Below are 26263 nucleotides of genomic sequence, written 5' to 3'. Positions count from 1 at the left end.
AGGTGACATCATCTACGTCCACCAAGTCAAGAGGGCCGACCCTTGCGGGGAGAGAGGAAGCGCCAAGCACAGACCTGATAAACTAATCGGACCGGGCCGATAAGCAAACGGCACTGGAGAATTATCAAAGGTATTTTCATGGTTCTGCGAACGGAGCGAGACTTCCTCTACACAGATTGATAGAGTAATGTGTAAGAAGGCTTAAAGGTGGTGCTTTCAGTTTATATGGGGAAAAGCTGGTGACAGGTTCCCTTTAAGATCTAACATTAAAGAATTTTCTGATGACACTTTCCTTTTAAACCTTATACTGTATATTCCATTTTAACATTACAATCCAGACAGGTTAGAACTGGTGTAATAAAGCCAATGTGTCATAGTAAATTTTTGCCGCCAGTATAAACCATGCCAGAAAGAAGCGCATTTGTCTGATCCGTTACGAAATATTTAGATCACATTGCAGAATTCTGACTGACAGGGACGACAGAAAGGCAGAACAGTAATCTGAAATATTCTGATATTTTTTATCCATCTTTATCAGATGCCGTGTCATCCTGAGCGGAGATCAGTATAAGACAATAATCTAAAATGATCGTTACGGATAATAACTACTCCAACGCGTTTCGGCACTTTTCATTTTCCTCATAAATCTATTTACAAACTGTTCAGGCAATGAAACAAAAAACAACACAGTCCACAATATAGAAAAAAGAAGCTGCTAACTAGTCCATAAAACTATCTGACAGTACGATTATCATCCGCTCTGTTGTATGTAATAGTAATATCAAGAAGAAATATGATTAATAAACAAAGGTGGAGGACGTACGACGTTAATACATGATATTAGATGACATCATTCCATTTAAAGGGGGTTTTCATATATTTATTAAATACATTCTATTGAAACCAGGGGCACGTGCCCATAGGGTTAGGTACCGTATAGTTCCTAGATAGTGATGAGCGAGCATGCTCGTTACTCGAGATTTACGAACATGCTCGGGTGTTTCCCGAGTATCTTCAGCGGTGCTCAAGTGTTATGTTTTAGTTGCGCTGTGTGCATGATTTGCAACTGTTTGACAGCTTTAATACATGTGAGGAATGCCTGTTTCTTAGGTGCCCCCCTGGGTAGTGTCTACGAAGTAGCTACTGGCCGGAGAAATGATCCTAAGACAAGAGATGTCAAACTAGCCAGTTGTGTAACTGGAGGGACAGAATCAGAAGGCAAACGGTAGTAAAGAGAATAGTCGAGGTCAGTCACCAGTGAAGACAGACAAAGTTTGGGGTCAAAGTTAGGAGGGATTACTGAGAATTCCAGTTCAGGAACAAGTTGGGTCAGGAATAGAATCATAAACTGGAGAAGATCCAGCTCAACGAACTAGTTCATTGAGTTGGATCTTCTCCTGGTTATGTGACTGCCCCACGCTCTGATGCAGCGCTTCTCATTTTCCAACCACCTAAGATTGTCTACAACGGTGAGCTAGATCTATATTTGTTTCAAGAACAGAATACCATAAGCGCACACCAGCAGTGTACACATACAATAACTGGAAACACCCAACAGACTGTTCAAAGAACAAATAGAGTGTGGTGTGGCTCCAAGGCCACAGTGAAGACAGACAAGTCAGGGTCAGAGTTAGGAGGGATTACTGATAATACGAGGTCAGTCAGGTCAGGTTCAGGAACAGAATACCATAAGAGCACACCAACAGTATGCAAATACAACAACTGGCAACTCCAGGTAGACTGTTTGGAGTTTAAATAGGATGTGGTGCGAGCTGATTAGTCCTGCTGAGCCGCTGGACAGCACAAGATATAGTCCAGAACATCTCGATCACCAACGAGAGAGTCAAACGTTGCCGGAAAAGGTCTAGCTAAGGATTTTACAGTTTCTATCTTGTATCTATCTATGTATGACTGTATAATTTATTTATCTTTCTAATGATCTATCTATTTTTCTATCTACATAAATATCTATGAAGTTGTTCTGCTTAGGCTTTTATTACCGCCATGTCAGAGATTGACACAGACAGAAAGATATTTTCCCGATCAGACAGGCTTTTATAAATCTGTTCATTACGTCTCCGCCGTCTCACCCCGAGCCGAGCAGTATAATAGTAATCATTGGTGCATATTACTCATATGTGTATAATCCAACTAAGTTTTATCCCCAGGACCCGGAGCTAGAAAGTTCACTCAGCTAGTGGGGAATATATCAAAAGCTTTGACAAGGAACACTCTCGTGGATTACACGCTTGTGGGGTTTTTGTACATCATAGTCTACTTTTTGTCCAACAGGATCTGAAAAATGTATTCAAGGGATGGTTCATCCTTCCCCGGGGAATGCCTACAATATCTAATTTGTCGACCTTTCACAACCACAAGTTGATGGTAAATATCAGCTCCCTCCTCTCTGTCAAAATCCCTGTGTGTTCTTGCTCCTCCTGACACTTTTCCCCATCGCCTACAGCTGACAGGGCTTAAAGGTCATGTGTGCTTCTGTCTACATGAGGGGGGCTCAGCGGCGGACTTAGTGGGAGCAGATGAGCCGTAAATGTTAAGCCAAATATTACTTGTTACTGAAAAGTCTCCGGCCCCTGGATGTGGACAACTTGCAGCACACACTTCATTAGTGTTATGAATGCTAGGATGAGGAGAAAGAGAGGTGGGAAGGGAAGGAAGGAAAGAAAGATAGAAAGAAAGAAAGAAAGAGGCAGGAAACAAGGAAAAGGAAGGTCGCAGGGAAGGAGAGGAAGAAAGGAGGTTAGGAAGGAATGACAGGAAAAAGATGGGTTGGTAGGATGCAAGAAAGATGGGAAGAAGGGATGAGAAAGGGAAAAAGGAAGAAAGGGAAAAAGGAAGAAAGAAAAAAGGAGGAAAGGGAGGAAGGAAAGAAGAAAGGAAGGAAGGAAAAAGGGAAAAAAAGAAGGAAGGGCAGGAGAGGAATGGGTTGCTAGGAAGAAAGATATGAAGGAGGAGAAGAATGGAAGGAAAGAATGAAGAAGGAAGCAAGGTGGTTAGGAATAGTGTTGAGCCACCCCCGTAGTGTTCGAGTTCGGTTCGGTTCGTCGAACACCCGTGTGTTCGCCGAACTGTTCGTCGAACTGTTCGTCGAACACCTTCGAACACCGTTAAAACCAATGGCAGGCAAACAAAAACACATAGAAACACATAGAAAACACCTTCAAAGGTGTCCAAAAGCTGACAAACTGCTCAGAAGACACAACTAACACATGGAAAAGTGACAAGTACATATAGTCATGCGAAAAGAAAAGAGGTGGAGGAGTAAAAGGAGGGGGAGACACAGATATAGGCATGTCATGCCCTTCTAAAATCCAAAAAGTGAGAAGCCGAGACGGCCAGTCCGCTCCTGCCCGTGCCACCTCCGTGTCGCCGGGTTTGTGCCAGAGCCGCGGTGAACCCTGACGGCCAGCCCCCCTCTCCCAATACTGGTGCCTGTCCGCTGGTGGGTCGAGAGAGCCCCCCTGTGGTGGAGGCAGCTCTAAGCTTTTTAATTTAAATTGTCCCTCTAATTTGAATGAATACACTTTAAATCCATTTACAAGGATCTATTGGAGGGCAAGTCTCATGCCAGCAGCCGCGTAATTCCAGCTCCAGTAGCGTCCACTAAAGCTGCTGCAGTTAAAAAGCTTTTATAAGGATCGAGCTCGGCTGTCCACCGCAAGGCATCCTAGTGCCAGTCCCAGCCCCTATGCCTTGGGGTGCCTCCTGATGCTCTTCACTAAGTATCCCGTGGTCCCGAAGCATTTCCTTTGAAAAAATTAAGTGTCCAAACTACAGTTGGTGTAGCTTGCTTAACAGCCGGGATAATCCGCTGACTAGCAGACACTGCTACTAGGCACAAAGTATTTCCTGGGCTAGATGCAGTTAAAAATTTGTAAGTAGATACTCTCGTTGGATGCTGAGAAAGCATTCCATAGAGTCTCCTGGCACGCCATATATGATTCTCTTAAAAAGCTTGGGGTAGGGGTCTAGGGGACCCTTTTATAGCCAAAATCACGGCCCTGTATCACAATACGTCACCTAGGCTGAAGATAAATGGAACTGTAGCACCGAGGGCTCGGTTGCTACAGACGTATTGCACCTCACCCAGAGGTGTGATATCTCACTCTCAGATAAGGATGGAGTATGGATCAGGACCCGACACCTGCATGCATTACACCACATTGCCGTGGGGCAGGGCGACCAATATGCCCCTGAGATGGGCACGACAGTCCCTGTCCCTGGCTGGAGTGGGGGGAGGGAACACTGAGGAAGGGGAACCCTGCAGTGCAGGAGCAGGGAGGAAGCAGTTCCTGGGTGCATTGAGAAGGGAGTATAAAAGGTGGGCACCATCTTAGTTCAGTGCAGAGAAGTCTGAGCAGAAGTGGCAGGGAGCAGGGGCTCTGCATGAGCTCTGCTCCGGAGGCGGGCCTAGTAACAGAGGCCCAGGCCTGCAAGAGGGAGAAGGAAGGAAGAGGAGCGGAGAAGGCTCCAGGAACGAGGAATGAAGGGATCCCAGGGGTGCGGACGGGCGAGTCGCCACCGCACGCCCGAATCCACCTGCGTGGAGGGGTCAGGCCAAAGGGGGAGACCGGTCCCCGAACTAGTGGAGGCAGGAAACGACCCTCAGCTAGAAACCGGAGGCTCTGACATTTTATGTGGCGCAGCCCCTTGCTCCACCCGCTAGGAAGGCACCACATAGGGTCAGGGAAACTGGCGCCAAGTTTACCAAGAGGAGGCCCGAGGCAGCCGGACAGAAGTGTTGGTAAGAAAGGCCAGACAAAGGACACACAAAGGGGGTCCTGTGAAGCGCTCCAAAGTTATCTGGGAGTTGTCTGAGCCCCTCACCTGGTGAGCACAGTACGACGTGGGCAGCCGTTACCTGCAGATGTGGTCTGGATAATAAGAACTGTGAGTAAAGGCCCTGAACTGCATCACTGACTCCGTGTCGTTACTGCTGCTGCCCTGCACCATCACCCCCATCCTCCGCATACACTGCCCTGAGGCTATACTCCTCCCGTGGGGAGTTATGCTACGCTCTGCTGCACCCACAACACCAGCCTTAGCGGTCTGCCCTGTAGCGGCGGTTCACTCTGACCGCAATCCACGGGTGGCGTAGTCGGACATTTAAACATCAAAACCACATAAATAGTTCCGCCACTGGTTTGACCGCCCTGAGCCACGGAACCGGATCGCCGCCACGAAGACTACAACCACCAGCATCCACCAAAAAGGGTCCGGCTCCGGGTGTCCCAAGGCCCAGGGGGTGCGTCAGAACATTTTCATCACCTTTCACAATCACCAATGGGACAAGGCAGGGATGTTCTCTGTCCCCTCTCTTATACATCCTAGTGACGGAGCACCTGCTCTCATCAATTCGCCATAACCCCAATATTAGGTGGATTGAGGTGGGAGGCACCGAGTACAAGTGCTCTCTATTTGCTGATGATGTCCTAGTATATATCACTCAATCACATATATCCATCCCTGCTGTTATGGCTGAAATAGATCACTTTGTTACATGGTAAAATTTTAAAATCAATGCAGCGAAGTCTGAGGCCCTCGATGTCTCCCTCCCTAAATCCATATAGGATTCCATCCAGTCCAACTTTCCCTTTGCCTGGCCCTCACAGGGTATCAAATACTTAGGAATTCCTATTCATAGAGACCTCTCCCATCTATGTTATCTTAATTTTGGGCCCTTTATTGAACAATTCCATACAGACCACGGTTTGCAAGTTAGAACTGTAAGATTCACTACGTGAACCACTGGTGTTTTGTGGAAAAGCACATGTACACTGCGTTCCAAATTATTATGCAAAAAGTGTTTAGGAGTGATAAGGGAAGAATTTGTTTGTTTGTCAGTTAAACTCATTGATGGTGATGTGTGTCAGGGCTCTTTATATCACTGTAAGCAATTGCAGACACCTGTGCTAATTAGTTTGGCAGGTGTGTCCAATGAAAGGCAAGACTACTTAAGAAGGCTCTCTCACATTATTAAGCAGCCTACATTTTCTGCCAAAATGGGAAAGAAAAAGGATGTGTCGGCTGCTGAGAAGCAACAAATTGTGGAGTGTTTAGGTCAAGGCATGACTACAATCAACATTGTGCGATGATCAGGATGAAGTGTCTTGGCAATCAAGAAGTATGTAGCTGATTCACAGTACACACGTGTGCGTGCTGATAAGGGCAAATTGAGGACTCTTTCCTACAGGCAATTACGTCAGGTTGAAAGAGCAGCGGCAAAAAAGCCTTGTCATAGCAGCAGACAAGTTTTTGAAGCTGCTTGTGCCTCCAACGTCCCCCGAACAACAAGATGCAGGGTCCTTCAGAGGTTTGCAGCTGTGCATGCGCCATCCTGTCGACCTCCTCTATCCACTTCACACAAGCAGAAACGGCTCCAGTGGGCCAAACATTACATGAAGACTGATTTCAAAACTGTTTTGTTCACGGATGAGTGCCGTGCAGCGCTCGATGGTCCAGATGAATGGAGTGGAGGATGGCTGGTTGATGGACACCCCACGCAAACACGGCTACAGCGCCAACAAGGAGGAGGTGGAGTAATGTTTTGGGCTGGAATCATGGGGAGAGAGATTGTCGGCCCCTTTAGGATCCCTGAAGGCGCTAAAGATGAACTCCATAATGTATGTGGATTTTCTCAAACAGCACTTCCTGCCATGGTTCAAGAAGAAGAACCGTGTATTTCACAGCAAGATCATTTTTCTGCATGATAATGCACCATCTCATGCTGCACATAAAACATCTGCATCTCTGGCTGATATGGGCATAAAAGGGGACAAACTTATGGTGTGACCCCCATGCTCCCCTGACCTCTACCCCATTCAGAACCTTTGGAGCATCATTAAAAGGAGTGTCTATGATGGCGGGAGGCAGTTCACATCTAAGCAACAGCTCTGGGAGGGTATTCTGTCCTCATGCAAAACAATTGAAGCAGAAACCATCCAAAACCTGACAAATTCAATGGACGAGAGAGTTCAGAAGCTCCTTTCGAACAAGGGGTCCTATGTGAAAATGTAACATCACCTAGAATAAAGTTTTGAGTTGAAAACTGTTTGATTTCAGTTTCTAACAACCTGCTAATGCTTATAATTTCAAAAATGACCATTTTTTTGGTCTTTATTAAAATGAAAAGGTTGATCGAAAAGTTTGGGGGATCTAAGAGTGTGGCAACCCAGTAGTCATGATTACTTCGAATTCTGACAATATGAGGGTCATGCTGCAGGTAGTGCAGCAAGAAGGCACTTATGTGTCTTGCGCATCTCGGAGCCCCAAAATTATTTTCCGGGCTAGATGCAGCTAAAAATTATTTTTAATTTTAAATCTGGTGAAGCTTATTATAGATGGCCTAATAGGATCAGTGCTGCACACTGCTACAAAGCCCAAATTATTTTCCAGTCAAGATACAGATAAACATGATTAGTAATTTGAAAGCTTAAAACGGTTGGTAGGGTGATTTTAACCAATCATCAAGCTTTTACTCTCCCCAGGATGACACAGGGGTAGAAAAGTCGTTTCGGATCCATGATTTGTTCATCTTTATGAACGTGAGTCTGTCTACATTATCAGTGGAGAGCCGCGTGCGCTTATCTGTCAGCACACCACCAGCAGCGCTGAACACACGTTCAGACAGAACGCTGGCTGCGGGGCATGACAAGATCTCCAAGGCGTAAGTGGCTAGCTCCGGCCATTTATCCAGATTGGAAGCCCAAAAAGAGCAAGGGTCCAGTGACACAGTCGTGGCTTCAATGTTTACTTGGAGATACTCCTGTACCATCGTCTCTAGGCGTTGACTATGTGTCAGACTTCTTGTCTCCTGTGGCCTTGCAAAGGATGGGCTAAAAAAGTGGTGAAATGATTCCGCAAAATTGATGTTACCAGCAGATACTGTGGTTCTGTTACGGTTTGAGTGCTGAACACTTGACGGTCCCACGGTTGGCAAGTTGGAACTGTGAGATTCACTACGTGCACCACTGGTATTTTGTGGAAAAGCACATGTAAGATTCTGCAACAGTCTCTGCTGATACTCCTGCATGCGTGCATCCCTTTCTATGGCAGGAATAATTTCTGCAAATTTACTTTTGTACCGGGGATCTAACAGTGTGGCAACCCAGTAGTCAGGATTATTTCTAATTCTCACAATTCGAGGGTCATGTTGCAGGTAGTGCAGCAAGAAGGCACTCATGTGTGTTGCGCATCCAGGAGCAACAAGTCCCTGTTGTGTTGGTGGCGAGGTAACAATCATGCTTCCTTCCTCTGTCCTCTCCCCCCCAACCTCGCACAACAGAAATGTGATCAAGGTCTCCCTCATCTGATGAGTCTTCCATCAGTTCGTCCTCCACTTCTTCCTGGGCTCCTGCACCTTCCTCACTAGTTTGGCTGCTACCATGCGCCCTGGTAAAATCATCTCCCCCACCCTCACATGCCTGCCGCCTTGGTGCTGCCGACTGTCTGGACCTTGCAGATGTTAGCCCTTCCGCATACAACTCCTCCTCCTCTACTTCCTCCACCTCCTCTTGTGCCACCACCTGACTCCGAATTCTGTTTAACATGTGCTCCAGCATGTAAATCACCGGAATAGTCATGCTGATAATGGCATCGTCAGCACTAAACATCTTCGTCGCCATTTCAAAACTGTGCAGAAGGGTGCATAGGTCCCTGATCTGAGACCACTCCTCCAGCGTGATTTGCCCCACCTCTGGATCTCGTTGGCCCAGGCTATACGTCAGAACGTATTGCACCAGGGCTTGTCGGTGCTGCCACAGTCGCTGCAACATGTGCAGAGTTGAATTCCACCGGGTAGGCACATCGCATTTTAGCCGGTGAAGTGGCAGGCCCAACGACTTCTGTAGAGATGTAAGTCGCTGAGCTGCGGGATGCGAACGGCGGAAGTGAGCACACAGCGACCGTGCCCTCTGCAGAAGGCCATCTAGTCTGGGATAGTGGGCTAAAAATTGCTGGACAACCAGGTTCAACACGTGAGCCATACAAGGCACGTGTGTGACATTGCCCCGGCGAAGGGCCGCACCCAGGTTTGCAGCATTGTCGCACACGGCCTTCCCTGGTTTCAGGTCCAGTGGAGACAACCATTCATGAAATTGGTTCTCCAGAGCTGACCACAACTCCTCAGCTGTGTGACTCACATTTCCCAGACATTTCAATGTAAAAACCGCCTGATGACGTTGAGCCCTACTGCCAGCATAGTAAGGAGGTGTGCAGGATCCCTTCTGCGCAGTTAGAAAGCTTGTGGCATGACCAGACAGGCTTTGGGTGCAGGTGGAAGACCGAGAGGAGGTTGAGGAGGCAGAAGCAGTGGAGGAAAAATGACATAAAGAGGATTGACGCACAACTCGTGGGGACGGCAAGACTTGGACAGCAGCCCCTTGTCCTGCTGTCACCATAGTTACCCAGTGCCCAGTCAGCGACATGTAACGCCCCTGTCCATGCCTACTTGTCCAAGTGTCTGTGGTGAAATGCACCCTGTCACACACAGAGTTTCTCAAAGAAGCGGTGATGTTGTGTGCGACATGCTGGTGGAGCGCAGGCACACCTTTCTTTGAGAAGTAGTGCCGACTGGGCATCTGGTACAGGGGCACTGCGACGGACATAAGGTCTCGAAAATCCTCTGTGTCCACCAGGCGGAAAGGCAGCATTTCTGTAGCCAAGAGCTTGCAGATGGTGAAATTCAACCTCTTAGCTTTCTCATGGCTAGGAGGAAATGGTCTTTTACTTGTCCACATCTGAGGGACCGAGGGCTGGCTATTGTGCTTAGACGGGGTTGATAAGGGTGTCCCCGGCAAACTGCCGGTCTGTGAGGAAGATGCAGGCGGACATGTTAGGTTGCCTTGATCCAAAGGTGGTGCTATCGATGTCGGACAGCGCTCAAGACCAGCTGGTGTTACCACCTCCAAAGAAAATGATGACCTGCCAATCACGCTGGCTGTTGCGGGTAAAGAGGTGGCAGGTCTGCGCCCCAAAACAGGTGTGACTGCTGTCCCCCCAGTCACAGAGGATGAAGAGGCCGCGGATGCACAAGATATGGCAGACGGTGGTTGGCCCGGCCGGCTAGACCGCATTGTAGCACACTGAGCTTCCCACTGCAACTTATGCTTCATGTCCATGTGCCGGTTCATGCATGAAGTACTCAAACTATGTATTTTTTGGCCTCTACTTAGCTTTTGCTGACAAATGTTACAGATAACACGAGTTGGGTCATCTTTATCGATCTGAAAAAATGCCCAGGCTATGCAAGGCTTAGCACCCATGCGACCTGAAGAGCCACCACGACTTGTGGTGAGAGGCAGAGTTGTGTTTGAGGATGCAGTTGTTGACGTGCTTCCAGTACTACGTCTCTGTCCAGGAAGGCGCAACCTGACCTCGTCGTCACTAGCATCTTCCTCCACCTCCTCTGCTGACCTCATCTCTTGGCTGACTGTGGGTTGACAGTAAGTGGGATCTCCGACCTCATCATCATCACCCTGTGCGTTATCACACCCGTCGTCCTCAGAGCCAACCTGTTCCTGCCCTGACAAAAAACTAAAGTTGTCGCTCCAATCAGGTATTTGAGTCTTATCATCGTCTTCCTCATTGTCTCCACCAACAGGAGTTACAGTTTGGGAATGAGGGTCTACATTATGGTCAGAACCTTCTGCGTCTGGTCCTGGATCCGACTCATAAAGATTCTGGGCATCAGTGCAGATCATTTCCTCGTCTGGATTCACAGAAGCGCTGGAGTCGACCTCTGATTCCCAGGCTATAGTATGAGTAAACAGCTCTGCAGACTCAACCATCTGTTCTACCTCATACTCAGACGGGCAGCTGGAGATTTGGGAGCTGTGAGGAAGCAAGTGCGATTTGGGTGACACCTTTGAGGACTGGAGTATTTGTGATGTTGAAGTTGATGTGGAGGAGAGCCCACTTAAAGGAGCACTTGATATCCGTTGAAGCACCTGCTGTTTTTGTGCCTCATCTGGAATTTGTAGCGATTGGCGTGGCCGTAAGAAAGGGATCTTATCACATTGTCCGCTAAAAGAAGTAGACATTTTAGTTTGGCTGGAAGATGGTCTTTCTTCTGCACCTACCCCACGGACACAACCTTTTTTCCCCTTCCCAACACGCCTATTCCCCTTTCCACCAGCAGCAGGCCTTTTTCCACTCATTTTGGTGGTTAACTAATTCACAACTCTGGAGTTGTTTGCACAAAAAAACAATGGATGGTAACCGAGCAGAGCTGAGTGGCCAAACTGTGGTATTAGGCCAAAACTATTGGCTGGGTTAGATGCAGAAAAAAATTATTTTTAATTTGCAACCTGATGGAGGTCAGTATAGATGGACTAATAGACCAAGTCCCACACACCGCTAGAAGCCCAAATATTTTTTCAGAGCTAGATGCAGAAAATTTTTTTATTCAATTTGCAACCTGATGGAGGTCAGTATAGATGGACTAATAGACCAAGTCCCACACACAGCTAGAAGCCCAAATATTTTTTCAGAGCTAGATGCAGAAAAAAAATATTTTTAATTTGCAACCTGATGGAGGTCAGTATAGATGGACTAATAGACCAAGTCCCACACACTGCTAGAAGCCCAAATATTTTTTCAAAGCTAGATGCAGAAAAAAATTATTTTTAATTTGCAACCTGATGGAGGTCAGTATAGATGGACTAATAGACCAAGTCCCACACACCGCTAGAAGCCCAAATATTTTTTCAGAGCTAGATGCAGAAAAAAATTATATTCAATTTGCAACCTGCTGGACGTCAGTATAGAAGGACTAATAGAACAAGTCCCACACACTGCTAGAAGCCCAAATATTTTTTCAGAGCTAAATGAAGAAAAAAATTATTTTTAATTTGCAACCTGATGGAGGTCAGTATAGATGGACTAATAAACCAAGTCCCACACACTGCTAGAAGCCCAAATATTTTTTCAGAGCTAGATGCAGAAAAAAAATATTTTTAATTTGCAACCTGATGGAGGTCAGTATAGATGGACTAATAGACCAAGTCCCACACACTGCTAGAAGCCCAAATATTTTTTCAGAGCTAGATGCAGAAAAAAATTATTTTTAATTTGCAACCTGATGGAGGTCAGTATAGATGGACTAATAGACCAAGTCCCACACACCGCTAGAAGCCCAAATAATTTTTCAGAGCTAGATGCAGAAAAAAATTATATTCAATTTGCAACCTGCTGGACGTCAGTATAGAAGGACTAATAGAACAAGTCCCACACACTGCTAGAAGCCCAAATATTTTTTCAGAGCTAAATGAAGAAAAAAATTATTTTTAATTTGCAACCTGATGGAGGTCAGTATAGATGGACTAATAGACCAAGTCCCACACACTGCTAGAAGCCCAAATATTTTTTCAGAGCTAGATGCAGAAAAAAAATATTTTTAATTTGCAACCTGATGGAGGTCAGTATAGATGCACTAATAGACCAAGTCCCACACACCGCTAGAAGCCCAAATATTTTTTCAGAGCTAGATGCAGAAATTTTTTTTATTCAATTTGCAACCTGATGGAGGTCAGTATAGATGGACTAATAGACCAAGTCCCACACACTGCTAGAAGCCCAAATATTTTTTCAGAGCTAGATGCAGAAAAAAATTATTTTTAATTTGCAACCTGATGGAGGTCAGTATAGATGGACTAATAGACCAAGTCCCACACACCGCTAGAAGCCCAAATATTTTTTCAGAGCTAGATGCAGAAAATTTTTTTATTCAATTTGCAACCTGATGGAGGTCAGTATAGATGGACTAATAGACCAAGTCCCACACACTGCTAGAAGCCCAAATATTTTTTCAGAGCTAGATGCAGAAAAAAATTATTTTTAATTTGCAACCTGATGGAGGTCAGTATAGATGGACTAATAGACCAAGTCCCACACACTGCTAGAAGCCCAAATATTTTTTCAGAGCTAGATGCAGAAAAAATTTATTTTTAATTTGCAACCTGATGGAGGTCAGTATAGATGGACTAATAGAACAAGTCCCACACGCTGCTAGAAGCCCAAATATTTTTTCAGAGATAAATGAAGAAAAAAATTATTTTTAATTTGCAACCTGATGGAGGTCAGTATAGATGGACTAATAGACCAAGTCCCACACACTGCTAGAAGCCCAAATATTTTTTCAGAGCTAGATGCAGAAAAAAATTATTTTTAATTTGCAACCTGATGGAGGTCAGTATAGATGGACTAATAGACCAAGTCCCACACACCGCTAGAAGCCCAAATATTTTTTCAGAGTTAGATGCAGAAAATTTTTTTATTCAATTTGCAACCTGATGGAGGTCAGTATAGATGGACTAATAGACCAAGTCCCACACACTGCTAGAAGCCCAAATATTTTTTCAGAGCTAGATGCAGAAAAAAATTATTTTTAATTTGCAACCTGATGGAGGTCAGTATAGATGGACTAATAGACCAAGTCCCACACACCGCTAGAAGCCCAAATATTTTTTCAGAGCTAGATGCAGAAAATTTTTTTATTCAATTTGCAACCTGATGGAGGTCAGTATAGATGGACTAATAGAACAAGTCCCACACACTGCTAGAAGCCCAAATATTTTTTCAGAGCTAGATGCAGAAAAAAATTATTTTTAATTTGCAACCTGATGGAGGTCAGTATAGATGGACTAATAGACCAAGTCCCACACACTGCTAGAAGCCCAAATATTTTTTCAGAGCTAGATGCAGAAAAAAATTATTTTTAATTTGCAACCTGATGGAGGTCAGTATAGATGGACTAATAGAACAAGTCCCACACGCTGCTAGAAGCCCAAATATTTTTTCAGAGATAAATGAAGAAAAAAATTATTTTTAATTTGCAACCTGATGGAGGTCAGTATAGATGGACTAATAGAACAAGTCCCACACGCTGCTAGAAGCCCAAATATTTTTTCAGAGCTAGATGCAGAAAAAAATTATATTCAGTTTGCAACCTGATGGAGGTCAGTATAGATGGACTAATAGAATGATGCTATGCCCAAAAGATTTTACTTCACTAGGTGCAGTAAAAAAATTGGTATTCTATACACAGGTGGTATGTCTTGCAACACAGATAGGCTACTCCACTGACTAACACACTCTGCAATAGGCCAAAAAGAATTAGCTTTGCTAGATTCAGCCAAATGCTGTGAAAAAAACTTGCACAGCACTGGCACAGACCTGCCTGGCAAAAACTGATAGGAACTGATGTAACCTAGTCCTGAAAAGGACTCCAATTACAATTAGTCTTTACTCCCACAATCTATCTATTTAAGAGCACAGACCTGCCTGATAAAAGTCGTAGGAAATGCTGTAACCTAGTCCTTAAAAGACTGCAATCACAACTATTCCCTACTCCCAAGCTATCTGTATATTTGTGCGAAAATTGGCTTGAAATTAACAAGGTATATCGCACACAGCAACAGCGGTGCCGTCTAACACGCAGCTGCAGCAGTGAGAAAATGGTGGCGACGGGGAAAATGGCTTGGTCTTATAGGGCAAGGACATGTGACATACACTGCCAATCACACATGCCCTTGCTTGTGTGAAAAAAAGCACTTCGCTCCGTGTGTGCGCTGCTGATAGGCTGACAGATTGCACCTCCCCACTGCAAATGCGGGAAAGAGAAAAAAAAATGGAGATCTTCATTGTTCCTGCAGAGATCCATCCCCTGCCCCTCCCCCCGCCCCGCTGTACACTCAAACTGCGTATTAACATTAATTTTCATCATTACTGAGAAAAAATCCAGTTATGATTTTGGTGCACGAACAGTTATCGAACATAACCTCGAACAGCCGAATTTTTCTCAAATTGTTCGTGTTCGCCGACCGGCTCGAACACCGCCCAAAACAGCTCGAATTTGAGATTGGCGAACAGTTCAAGTCAAACAACGCTCATCTCTAGTTAGGAAAGAAAAGCAGGACTGGGTGAGTAAGAAGTAAGAAAGAAATATAGGATTAAGGGGTAAGGAAGGAAAGGAGGAATGAAGGGCATGAGAAGAACGTGGAGGTAGAAAGGAAGGAAGATAATACAAAATAAAAAAAAAATAAGAATAATAGGAAGGAAAAAAGGCCAAAGGTAGGTACAAAGGAAGAAAGTGTGGTTGGGATGGAGGAATTAAGGAAGGAAGGAAGGTTGGAAGGGAGGAAAAAAAGAAAGAAAGACTAAAGAAAAAAGAAAGGAAAGACTAAAGAAAAGAAGAAGGAAAGATTAAAGAAAAAGGAAAGAAAGTAGAAAGAAAGGAAGGGTGAGAGAGATAGAAGAAGAGAGAAATGAAGGAAGCAGGAATGGCAAGAAAGGAGGAAGTAAGTAAGGAAATTTAGGAGGGAAGAAAAATAGATCCTGGACTTCACCAACTGGAAGGAAGGAAAATTTGGAAGGAAGAAAGATAGAAATATTAGGATAGGAATTAATTAAAAAAGGAAGGGAAGGGAAGTAAGAAAGCACAGAAGAAAGGAATAAGGTGGCATTAGACCAGCTTACAACACTGACTTTACATTCTATAAATGATTGGAGAAAGCAAAAAGGATATACCGTATATAGGATCTTCTCGCCTGCACTCCGGGTAATACATGGACACTGACAGATGCAGTAAGGCTTTTATATTTTAATTCTTTTGATTCACTTTGTTAAGAACAGTCACGAAAAAACTTCTACTGTAGCATTTAGAAGAGCAATATCTTTCAGAGTAATCTCAGCTTAGCTCTTCTCATATTTCGTTGTACAAATTCAATCAATCCCCGTTTCTCAGACAGGGCACCTTCACCATCATTGCAAAGGACAGACGGCAGGCAGGCGGGGTACTTGGTGGCATTTTAAATGAATTTATTCACAAATTGTACGGCTCTGGATACGTAAATATCACTATTCGTGTTGTTGTGTCACGGATCTCCTGTCACCTGTCAAGTTTTATACCTGAACGGACATCATGTTATATAAAAAGGCTAAACATACAAGATTGTCAGGACACCTCAGACACAACACGATCACTTTCTAGGTCATCACAAGACAGGAAAATAGATGGTTAAGAAATTTCTACAGGGTATATCCACATTACATATGTTAGAACGAAAGAAAGAAAGTTATATAGATAGATGATAGATAGATCGATAGATGACAGTTGGTGCTGATGAGATTCTATATAGAGAAGGGAGGAGCCAGAGGCAGAGCATATCTCTCCTACTCCCCTCTACGTAGAATCTTATAATCACCAACTGTCATCTCCTATCTTGGTAATGTAAAAATATTCACTGGAGATAAATTTTACGAGGAATTGAGAATTTTGAGAATGAAACATCAGTCCAGGAGGAGAAAGAAGCAGAAATATCTGATAAGATAAATTACAAAGTTGATTATTTTGACGTGTGCTATTGATTTATGAAATACAAATTAAAATTGTGGTTATTCTTTAAGCAAAATGAGTGTTCCCCCATAAACCCTCTTAGCAAATTATCACCTGGTCTGTCTGCCCTTGTCATTGAAGGAATAGTCAGTAGGCTGCTACCTACCATCATGATTAGCCAATTCTGATGACATCTTAGAGCTCTTAGACTTCGAGTTCATGCTCAGCTTTAAAGGGTACATTCAATAATGTTGCCAACTTGTGATAGAAGACACAGCCTTTGACATTATTGGAGTTCACCTAAAAAAAGTTCCTTTCTGATAGACCACAAACCTTTGACCTTCATAGAAAAGTTCCACCAAATGGAAGCTATGATGACCCTATCGGAGGAATAGCCAGTAGACTGCTCCCTACCATCATGATTAGCCAATTATGATGACATTTTGGAGCTCTTCGACTTCGAGTTCATGCTCAGCTTTAAAGGGTACATTCGATAATGTTACCAACTTGTGATAGAAGACACAGCCTTTGACACTATTGGAGTTCACCTAAAAAAAGTTCCTTTCTGATAGACCACAAACCTTTGACCTTCATAGAAAAGTTCCACCAATTTGAAGCTTGATGACCCTATCGATTCACAATAGTGTCCTCTATTCATAAATCCCAAACTTTCTTCTGTCTGAAAAATTGTTTGGTCGTCTAAGCCTCCATGTTTACTGTCTGCCCCCGCAAATCCAACTTCATGAAGAGATCGATGCCTACATATTGGGATGAAGAGAACATGGCTGTCATCAATCTAATCTTGACAGCAATATTCCAAGCTCTGAATTGTGTGATATCCAGGTCTTTCCGAAGTGACAAATAAACAGCCTGTGGAAATATGACACTATATTGACACAGACCTTAGGACATCAAAAATTCTTAATTTCCTGTCAAAACTATGATGTCACACTTTTTAATTTTCAGTCTCTGCTTTCCTAAAAGACTATCTCTCTTTGGTGACACATTGAAAAAAATACTAAAGAAAAATAAAGTAATATGTGTCTGAAACATGGAACCCCGAGAACCCTAATATAGGGTGACCGGTCTAAATTTCTATATTTTTAATTATTACTAGAGAACAGGAAATGGTTACTTGCTATAACCAACACCTCTATAAAGGTTTTTTTTATAGATGGTTCCATAAATATTTCTAGTGGAAGGGAGGGTCATAAATATTGTTTTCCTAATAAAAGGCTTCCTCCTTCCATTTCTGGACAGGTAGGGTGGTCATTATTAGATCTCCTGGAAAGATTGATTGCCACTGACTTGGCGTTTCCCCAAAAGCATCGGCCATACATCCATTTTTACCATTTTGCCACTATGCTTTGGGTCATTGTCCATTTGAAAGACCCATTTCCACCCAAACGTTAACTTCCTGGCTGATGTCTTGAGATGTTGCTTTAGTATTGCCACATAATCTTTTCTCATGATGCCATCTATTTTGTGAAGTGCACCAGTTCCTCCTGCAGCAAAACAACCCCACAACATAATGCTGCCACCCCTGTGTTTCACAGTTGGGATGGTGTTTTAGGCTTCCAAGCTTCTCCCTTTTTCCTCCAAACGTAACGATGGTCATTATGCCCAAAAAGTTACATTGGGCACAGGACATGTCTCCAAAAATTAATGTCTTTGTTCCTGTGCGAATCTGCAAACATTAATCTGGCTTTTTTATGTTTCTTTTGGAGTAATGGCTTCTTCCTGGCAGAGTGGCCTTTCAGCCCATGTTGATACAGTACTCGTTTTACTGTGGATATTGACGCAATCTTATCAGCTTCCACAATCATCTTCACAATGTCTTTTGCTTTTGTCCTTGGGTTGATATTCACATGTCGGACCAAAGCACTTTCATCTCTGGGACACAGAACCCGTCTCCTTCCTGAGCGGTATGATGGCTGGACATTCCCATCTTGTTTGTACTTGTGTATAATTGTCTGTACAGATGAACGAGGCACCTTCAGGTATCTTGAAATTGTAGCCATGAATGAGCCAGACTTGTGCACGTCTACGATTCTCTCCCTGATATCTTGACTGATTTCTTTAGACTTTCCTATGATGCTACATAATGAAGCTGTGTGTTTCAGGTGTGCATTAAAATACATCCACAGGTGTGTCTCTAATTAACTCAGATGTTGCCAAAAAAACTATCAGAAGCTTCCAAACACATGACATCATCATATGGGCAGTCCAGAATGGTTTAAAGGCATAGTAATCTTCGTGTATGTAAACTTTTGACTTTTCAGTAAGTTATAAAAATGCCTTAAAACATTCTCTCTCTCATTATTCTGGCATTTGGCAAATATTAAAAATGATGGTAATTCTAATTGACCTAAAACGGGAAAGGTTTATTCTGATTTCATGTCAGATATTGAGAAAAACATGCAGATGTGCCTTTTTATATAGTGTATGTAAACTTCTGGCTCCAACTGTGTGTGTATATTATATATATATATATATATATATATATATATATATATATATATATATATATATATATGAATGCCTTGTATGTATAAAGGGAATAAAGTGCCCTCCAGCTACTAACCCTGGCTGATACCATCAACCTAAACATCATTTTCTATTTTGCTTACCATGTTGTTTTTTCCCCGCTTGGGTTACGTTCATCGTGGAGTGTAATTAATCTTTACTGTTACATTGTATTATGACAGAATATCCAGTTTATCACCTAAAGCTCCCCTGCCCCTTTCATAAATCCTTGACATTAATTATTTCTTAAAGAGCTAGGTCATAATTTTCTGGGTTTCTAATTGCCTTCTGTTTATCATTCCCAAGCATTTTAATACTTTTAAGTATTCCATTTATTATATATGTGACCCAATTAACACGTTCATTGACATCAGGGAGCTTACAGAGGCTTCTTTTTTTTAACCTAAACACATGTATTTTTCGGCCAGGAAAATAATTTTTGCAATTGGGTTTTATTAAAAATGTTGAATCACTTACCTTCTATAACCTCTTTTACTGGCTGCAGAATGAGTTAACTGAGAATCCGCCAGTGAGCTCATTCTGACAAGAAAACTCTCATACTCATTGAATTTAAAGGGGCTCTTAAATTTAAACAATCCCTTCTCGTAAGAGGTGTCCCTTCATAAGTAGATAACAAAAGGTCCCCTTGCTAGAACCCCCAACGAATAGGTCAATCTGTCCGTAAGTGATACAGGGGAAATTAAAGGGGTCGTCTGGTCTAAAAACAATGTAAAACGGGAGACTGGGCTCTCTAAATAGCCAAATCTGCCATACTCACCTGCTCTCACCCCACGGATCCAGTGCCTGCCGACACCGGAAGGGATTATGTCACTGTCCCCTTGTCATAGGACCCCTGCAGCCAGTGATTGGCAGCAGCCATAAGGTGACTTGAACAGCACACTGTCGGAAAAACATCCAGTGATACGATATTCAAATCACTTGACCGCTGCAGCCAATCACAGGTGGCAGCAGTCCAGTGATAAGGGGACAGTGACATCATCACTGAATGGCATGGCATGTAAATATGGCAGATTTTGGTATTTTTAGCCTTGACAACACCTTTAGGCATTAAACAGTGCCCATTCATATTAAAGGTTGTCAGTTTTTCACCTTTAATTAGCTGCTATAAAAATCACTGTAAACCTTTTAAAGCTGCGATCAGATCGCATTTTTCAAAAACTATATTTATAAAGGTGATACCAATTGCAGTTTCCTTCATTATTTATTATTATTAAAAGTGGAATATTATTTATTTAAAAAGTACCATTCATTTCAAGGACTTTATACATATGGTGTTTTGTAACATTCAAACAGCCTGCTGCCACCACTAGAGGGAGCATGGGAGCTTACTGCATACAATTTTCCTATAGAGTTCAATGTATAAACAGTCTGAACTCCCTCTAGTGGTGGGTGCAGGAAGCAATGTTATTTCTTAAAATCTATGTCTATGCTAGGGATTTGGAGCTCTGTATCAGAAAAAAACAAAGCTGAAGATATTTTAAAAAACGGATCGGCATGGTATTTTGGATAAAAAAAAATTACATGTTGATAAAAAGTGGAGAATTGCTTTAAACCTGTATTATAAACCTATCCTCCAGAAGCAAATGTTCTGATGCCTTATGCTCCGATGATTTAATCCTTCTGTGGATTGCAATATGTCATACCTCTGTTCAATGTAACGCAAAAATTAGACTTTGTCTTGTTTGGAGACGCATGTGCCAATAAACATTAGTGCAATTCTTCCATGCTTGGATTATCATGTCCACCAGAGAATGATACGGCATGAAAACATAGCCGCGTACAACACAGGGAATAAACCTGCAGAGTCTCAAAAGCTCTAAATACATTTTTCATGGACGTACATTAAGGTGACTGTGGTCTGCAGCCGAACAGTTCAATGGGGGAGGAAGGGGTCAATATTGACGGATGAAGTAAGGGCAACATTCCATTTGAAGCTTACGGCGCCCTGCTTTATTCAGGAACAGTTCCCCTTGTCATGTCCGCCAGGGTAGCTGGAGAATTTAATAAGGGATCTTTTAAGTTCGGCTTTCATGGCTATTTTGAGCACTACGTGCCAATTTACGAGCACTGGTGCAGTTACACTCACTGCCTCTCAGTTCCGCTAGGAATTTTCCCTCTGCTTTTCTCGCACAAGTCTCTGATCAGCGTCTAGAACTCATCTCATGTTTCCGATATGAGTTTAATAAATGGATCTTACGCTAAGTGCTCCCAACCAGCCCTGGACTATTAGCACATTCTTACCCATGCAGCAGATTTAGCAGGATTTCGAAGGAACCCGGAGCCCTCTCTGCCTTCGGAGACAAATTATTACTGTTCTGCTTCCTGATGCAGCCATTATTTGTTTATTAGGTATCTTGTGGGTTACGGAAGTGATTCACAGCTACAGTTAAAGGGGTTGTCACGTCCGCCTTGGGTGATGATGACGTACCTGCAGCAACGCATGCATAATAGCCAGGTATTGTGCACGTATCCCATTCTAAGGAATGGCACCTGTCGAGCGTGCACGCGTAGAGGGCAGGCATATGGGGTTACGACATCTTTGGCACTTCTCACCTCCAGATGTGGAAGTAAGCAGCACTGAACAATCGCTTTAATACTAGTGTCACAAAGTGGATAGTCCACTTTCACAACTTGTCACCTATCCAAAGGATAAGTAATACTAGTGTCACAAAGTGGATAGTCCACTTTCACAACTTGTCACCTATCCAAAGGATAAGTAATACTAGTGTCACAAAGTGGATAGTCCACTTTCACAACTTGTCGCCTATCCAAAGGATAAGTAGAGGTTGGCTCAAATCGATTTGCGTGTCCCATTCCATCACCCACGATATTGGGCTGTGACAGATGCACAGAAGTGGGAGTACCGCCTCTTACCTGCTGGCATCAGAGGCTCTTCTATTGACGAATTGGTCCGTGTCATGTCATGTGTGAGTCACTGTGGCTAATCAAAAGTAGAGCCTCGGATATTGACAGGTAAAAGACCCCTTTCAAGGCAGATGGAATGAGATGTGTGAATAGACTTTAGTGATAGGTTGCTTTGCTAGTCGATGGAGGTACCACTGCTATGATCATGACAACAAGGGTACCCCATTTAAAGAGGATCTGTCAGCATGTTTCTGTAATGTAATCTGAAAGCAGCATGATGTAGGGGCAGAGACCCTGATTCCAGTAATGTATCACTTGCTGGTCTGCCTGGTGTAGTTTTAATAAAATCACAATTTTCTCTGCTGCAGATCTAGCAGAACTCTGAATGCCGAGCTGTGTATAATCCAGCCCACACCACTGATTGGTTGCTTTATATTCATGCTTTATATTTATATTCACAGAAAGCTGCCAATCAGTGCTGGGAGCGTGGTTGGACTAGGAGGCACGAGATACCTAGTCCTGTAGTGATAATCTCCTGCTGATAAAATACTGATTTTATTGAAACAATAACACACAGCCTAGTAAAGCGACACATCACTGAATTCTGGGTCTCTGCCCCTACATCATGCAGCTCTCAGATTACATAACAATAACCTTCTGTACATGGAAATACAATAGATTTTCAATGTGGAATCTACATTTAATTTTTTTTGTAGCATTGATTTTTGGTCGGCACCTTTTGTACAGCGACTTGGATTTTCCAATGTAATCAGTTGGAGTTGCATTTCATGTAAATTTCCACAATGAAAATACAATTATATGAACAGAGTGTGATAATAATATGAAAACTTAGGATCTAACTTTTCCAACCCTTTCCTTTATAACTCTTCTCCATTTTGGATCCAAGCTACGGTTTGGGTATAAATTGATCTAAATCAGTTTTCACTCCTGTGCTGAATCGTTTTTTCATTATATCTTAAAAAGAATATTAGTTCCAATATTTGGATACAAAAGCTCCAAATCCCTGCATAGTCATAGAGGTAAAACACAATATTTTGGATGCCTGAAGCTGCCACTAGAGGGCGCATACTGTATACCGGTATACACTGAAATGAATAATGAAACAATATAAGCTTCCACAATGCTGCTATCATGTGACCATATCTAGGCTTGGGATTTGGACCACTCTATCAGAAAAAAAATAACTGTAACCACTAAAAAGAAAAATTATGAAATTAATAAGGACAGAATTTTAGATCTATTGAGACAGAACAAGTCTTTGCCTGATAATAACCCCATGGCCATCGTTCATCAAAGCCAACAGATGTCTCCACTATATATACAGTAAGAACTCCCAGGAACCCTGAAGGAGTGTCAAGCCAATAAAAAACGAAATATATAGCATGTGCCGCTGATGCCTCAGAGCCAGAAACACATGGATACACACATGGCGAGAGGGCGATCTCATTACACAATTTAGTAGAGTATAACATGTACTACAAGTCATCTCTGGCATGAAACTATATATATATATATATATATATATATATATATATATATAAGGCTGCATCGCCGCTGAGCTCCGTCCCGCAGATGAGCCGCTAACGGCCGCCATCTTTTTTCAGAAATCCCGCGGCGCTGATTGGCCGCTGCCGGACCAATGAGCGACGCGGGATTTCCAGGACAGACAGATAGACAGACAGACAGACAGACAAGACAATTATATAGTAGATATGTATACGTATATATATATATATATATATATATATATACGTATATATATAGAGAGAGAAATGTGGCAAAAGGTAGACAAGTTCAAGGGGGGCAAATACTTTCACAATGCACTGTATATATATAAAACTAACAAAAAACTGAAAGGGAATGCGTCATCAGAAAATGACCTATTGTTTAAATCATTATTTTTTAACCACTTCCGGACCTCCCATTGACTTTAAACATCCTAGTGGTCCGCCTTCTACTCTTCATGTGACCTTCTGAAACATCACTGCATAGTAAAGCAGTTGCAGGGAGAGTCGGCTGTCAGACACAGCCTGAATCCCTATAGAGAAGGCACAGACGGTTTATTACCGTCTCTGCCTTCTCAACTGCTGTATAGAAGGGGCTAAACACGTGCTGTATGCAAGTATACAGTAATAGGAAGCAGTAACGACTTCATCAATTGCAACTTTTTAAAAAGCAGTCACCCCTTCCTGGAGTGATTTCATGTGCAAATTTTGTAACATTTTAGCAGAATGTAAGACTTTTTGTGCTTAAAAAGTTGCAAAAAAAAAGTTTAAAAGCATTTTGCACAAAAATCACCATTTTGAACAATTTGGTGCAAAAATGTCAACGAATACCTCGAGACAAACAAAAATAGTAAAATGACTTGAAGAGGATCTGTCAGCAGGTATTTGATAACCCATCTGAGTGCAGCATGATGTAGGGGCAGAGACCCTGAATCCAGCAATGTGTCACTTAGTTTACCAGGTGCAGTAGTTATAAAAATCAGTGATAAAATCAGTTTTCTCTGCGGCAGATCTAGCAGAGCCATGTTTATGTTATGTAATCTGAGAGCAGCATGATGTAGGGACAGAGACCCCGATGCTAGCGATATATCACTTGGTGTAGTTTTAGTAAAATCACAGATTTCTCTGCTACAGATATAGCCGAGTTCTGAATGCTGAGACGTGTATGACCCCGCCCACACCACTGATTGGCTGCTTTCTGTGTATAACCACACCCACACCACTGATTGGCTGCTTTCTGTGTACACTGTATATTGATAGAAAGCTGCTAATCAGTGGTGGGGGTGTGGTTGGACTAGGAGGCATGAAACACCTAGTCCTGTAGTGATAATCTCCTGCAGATAAAACACTGATTTTATTGAAACAACAAACGGCCCAGTAAGTGACACATCACTGGAATCAGGGTCTCTGCCCCTACACCATGCTGCTCTCGGAATAAATAGCAAAAACCTGTTGACAGATTCTCTTTTAAAACGCTAATGATGAACCAGGCCCTATACATTAATTTTAAACAACAAAAGAAAAGTAGAAGCCGTGTCTGAACCGAACTTTGGTGTCACTGTCTCTGACTGTATTTGATCCTAACCTATAGAAGTGAATAGACAAGCGTGGCCACTAGTGATGAGCGAGCGTGTTTGTTTAACCCTTTCGCCGAGCGCGCTTGGGTGCTTTCCTAGTATCTTCGGCGTGCTCGTATATTAGGTTCGAGTCCCTGCGTCTGCATAATTTATGGCTGTTAGTCAGACCCAACACATGTGAGGATTCCCTAACAAACAGGCAATCTCTGCATGTGTTGAGGCTGTCTAACAGCCATAAATCATGCAGACGCAGGGACTCGAACCTAATATACGAGCACGCCGAAGATACTCGGAAAGCACCAGAGCGTCCTCAGTGAAAGGATTAAAACGAGCACACTTGCTCATCACTAGTGGCCACCACTGGTCCACAGAGCAGGTCCCAGTGGTCGGACCCGACCATTCAAACATTTATCACCTATCCAGCGGATTTAGACTCGAAATCATCGAGCAGCGCCATGATCATTGTACATAAAGACGTTGAACCATTCAGTGAAATCAATTTTGGATAACAAGGTGTTACATTTTCTTGGTGAATGGGAACTGGCGCACTGTGAACCTTACCTTGATCAGTCCTAATCAGCTTTGGGCAGAATCCGTATCAAAGCATCTAGACGTAGGATGGTTGAGAGATGTGAGTTAGAGTTTCTATACAAGACTCGTCGCAGTCCCAGAGGGGGGTCTATATCTGTGCCACCTGCAAATCAAGGAGAAATATATTGGGATGAGCATTATAATGCTTGGGAACTCGAAACTTGGTGTCTGCCCTAAGGGTATTTTTGTTCTGACTTGTGGGAATAAAATACCTTTTGCATATGAAATGTGTCTCTCACTACACTGGAAACTCAAGAAGAGGAGAGAGAACGCATCGCAAGAGAATTTTTTTTTTGGGTCACCTTCAAAAGCCTAGATACTTTAAACCAGAAGCATTCGCAAATCGCTTATATGAACCATTTGCGTTAGTCGTTAGATCCTTTAAATTAAAGGGGTAATCCTAACTGGTGACATATCGCTACGATGGGTGGGACCCTTACAAATCCTTAAAATTAAGGGGTAGCAGCTCTCATTTAGCACTGATGCCACCTTGTGGCCATTTGACTATGCAGGAACTAAAAATGGATCCAAGCGCAAAAATGAAAAATTGGCAAGGAGGGAAGAATTTTAAAGGGATTCTGTCAACAGGCTTATGCTACCTAATATGAGAGTAGCATGATGTAGGGACAGAGACCCTGATTCCAGCAATGTGTCACTAACTGGGCTGCTTGCTTTGGTTTTGATAAAATCCCTGCTGTATCAGCAGGAGATTATCACTATTGGAATAGTAAACCTGCTGCCATGTAGTTCTCCTTATTCTTGAACTCTGTATAACCCCACCCCCACCACTGATTGGCAGCTTGTTG

General features: G+C 43.0%; 1 protein-coding gene across 2 annotated transcripts in view; it reads right to left on the bottom strand.

Moving 5' to 3' along the window:
* SGCD (sarcoglycan delta) overlaps window positions 1-26263 on the bottom strand; it is a 1005043-nt gene that overhangs the window by 400391 nt on the left and 578389 nt on the right. For both annotated transcript variants that reach the window (XM_073649870.1, XM_073649868.1), the window contains exon 3: window positions 25428-25560. The gene's annotated coding sequence lies outside the window, so the exon portion shown is untranslated. The remainder of the gene's footprint in view (window positions 1-25427; window positions 25561-26263) is intronic.

The sequence above is a fragment of the Phyllobates terribilis genome, unplaced genomic scaffold (genome assembly GCF_046119375.1).
Source record: "Phyllobates terribilis strain yellow unplaced genomic scaffold, ASM4611937v1 Scaffold_10__3_contigs__length_209671492, whole genome shotgun sequence".
NCBI lineage: Eukaryota > Metazoa > Chordata > Amphibia > Anura > Dendrobatidae > Phyllobates > Phyllobates terribilis.
Note: the sequence above shows the minus strand (reverse complement) of the source record. Positions and strands in the feature narration are given on the sequence as shown.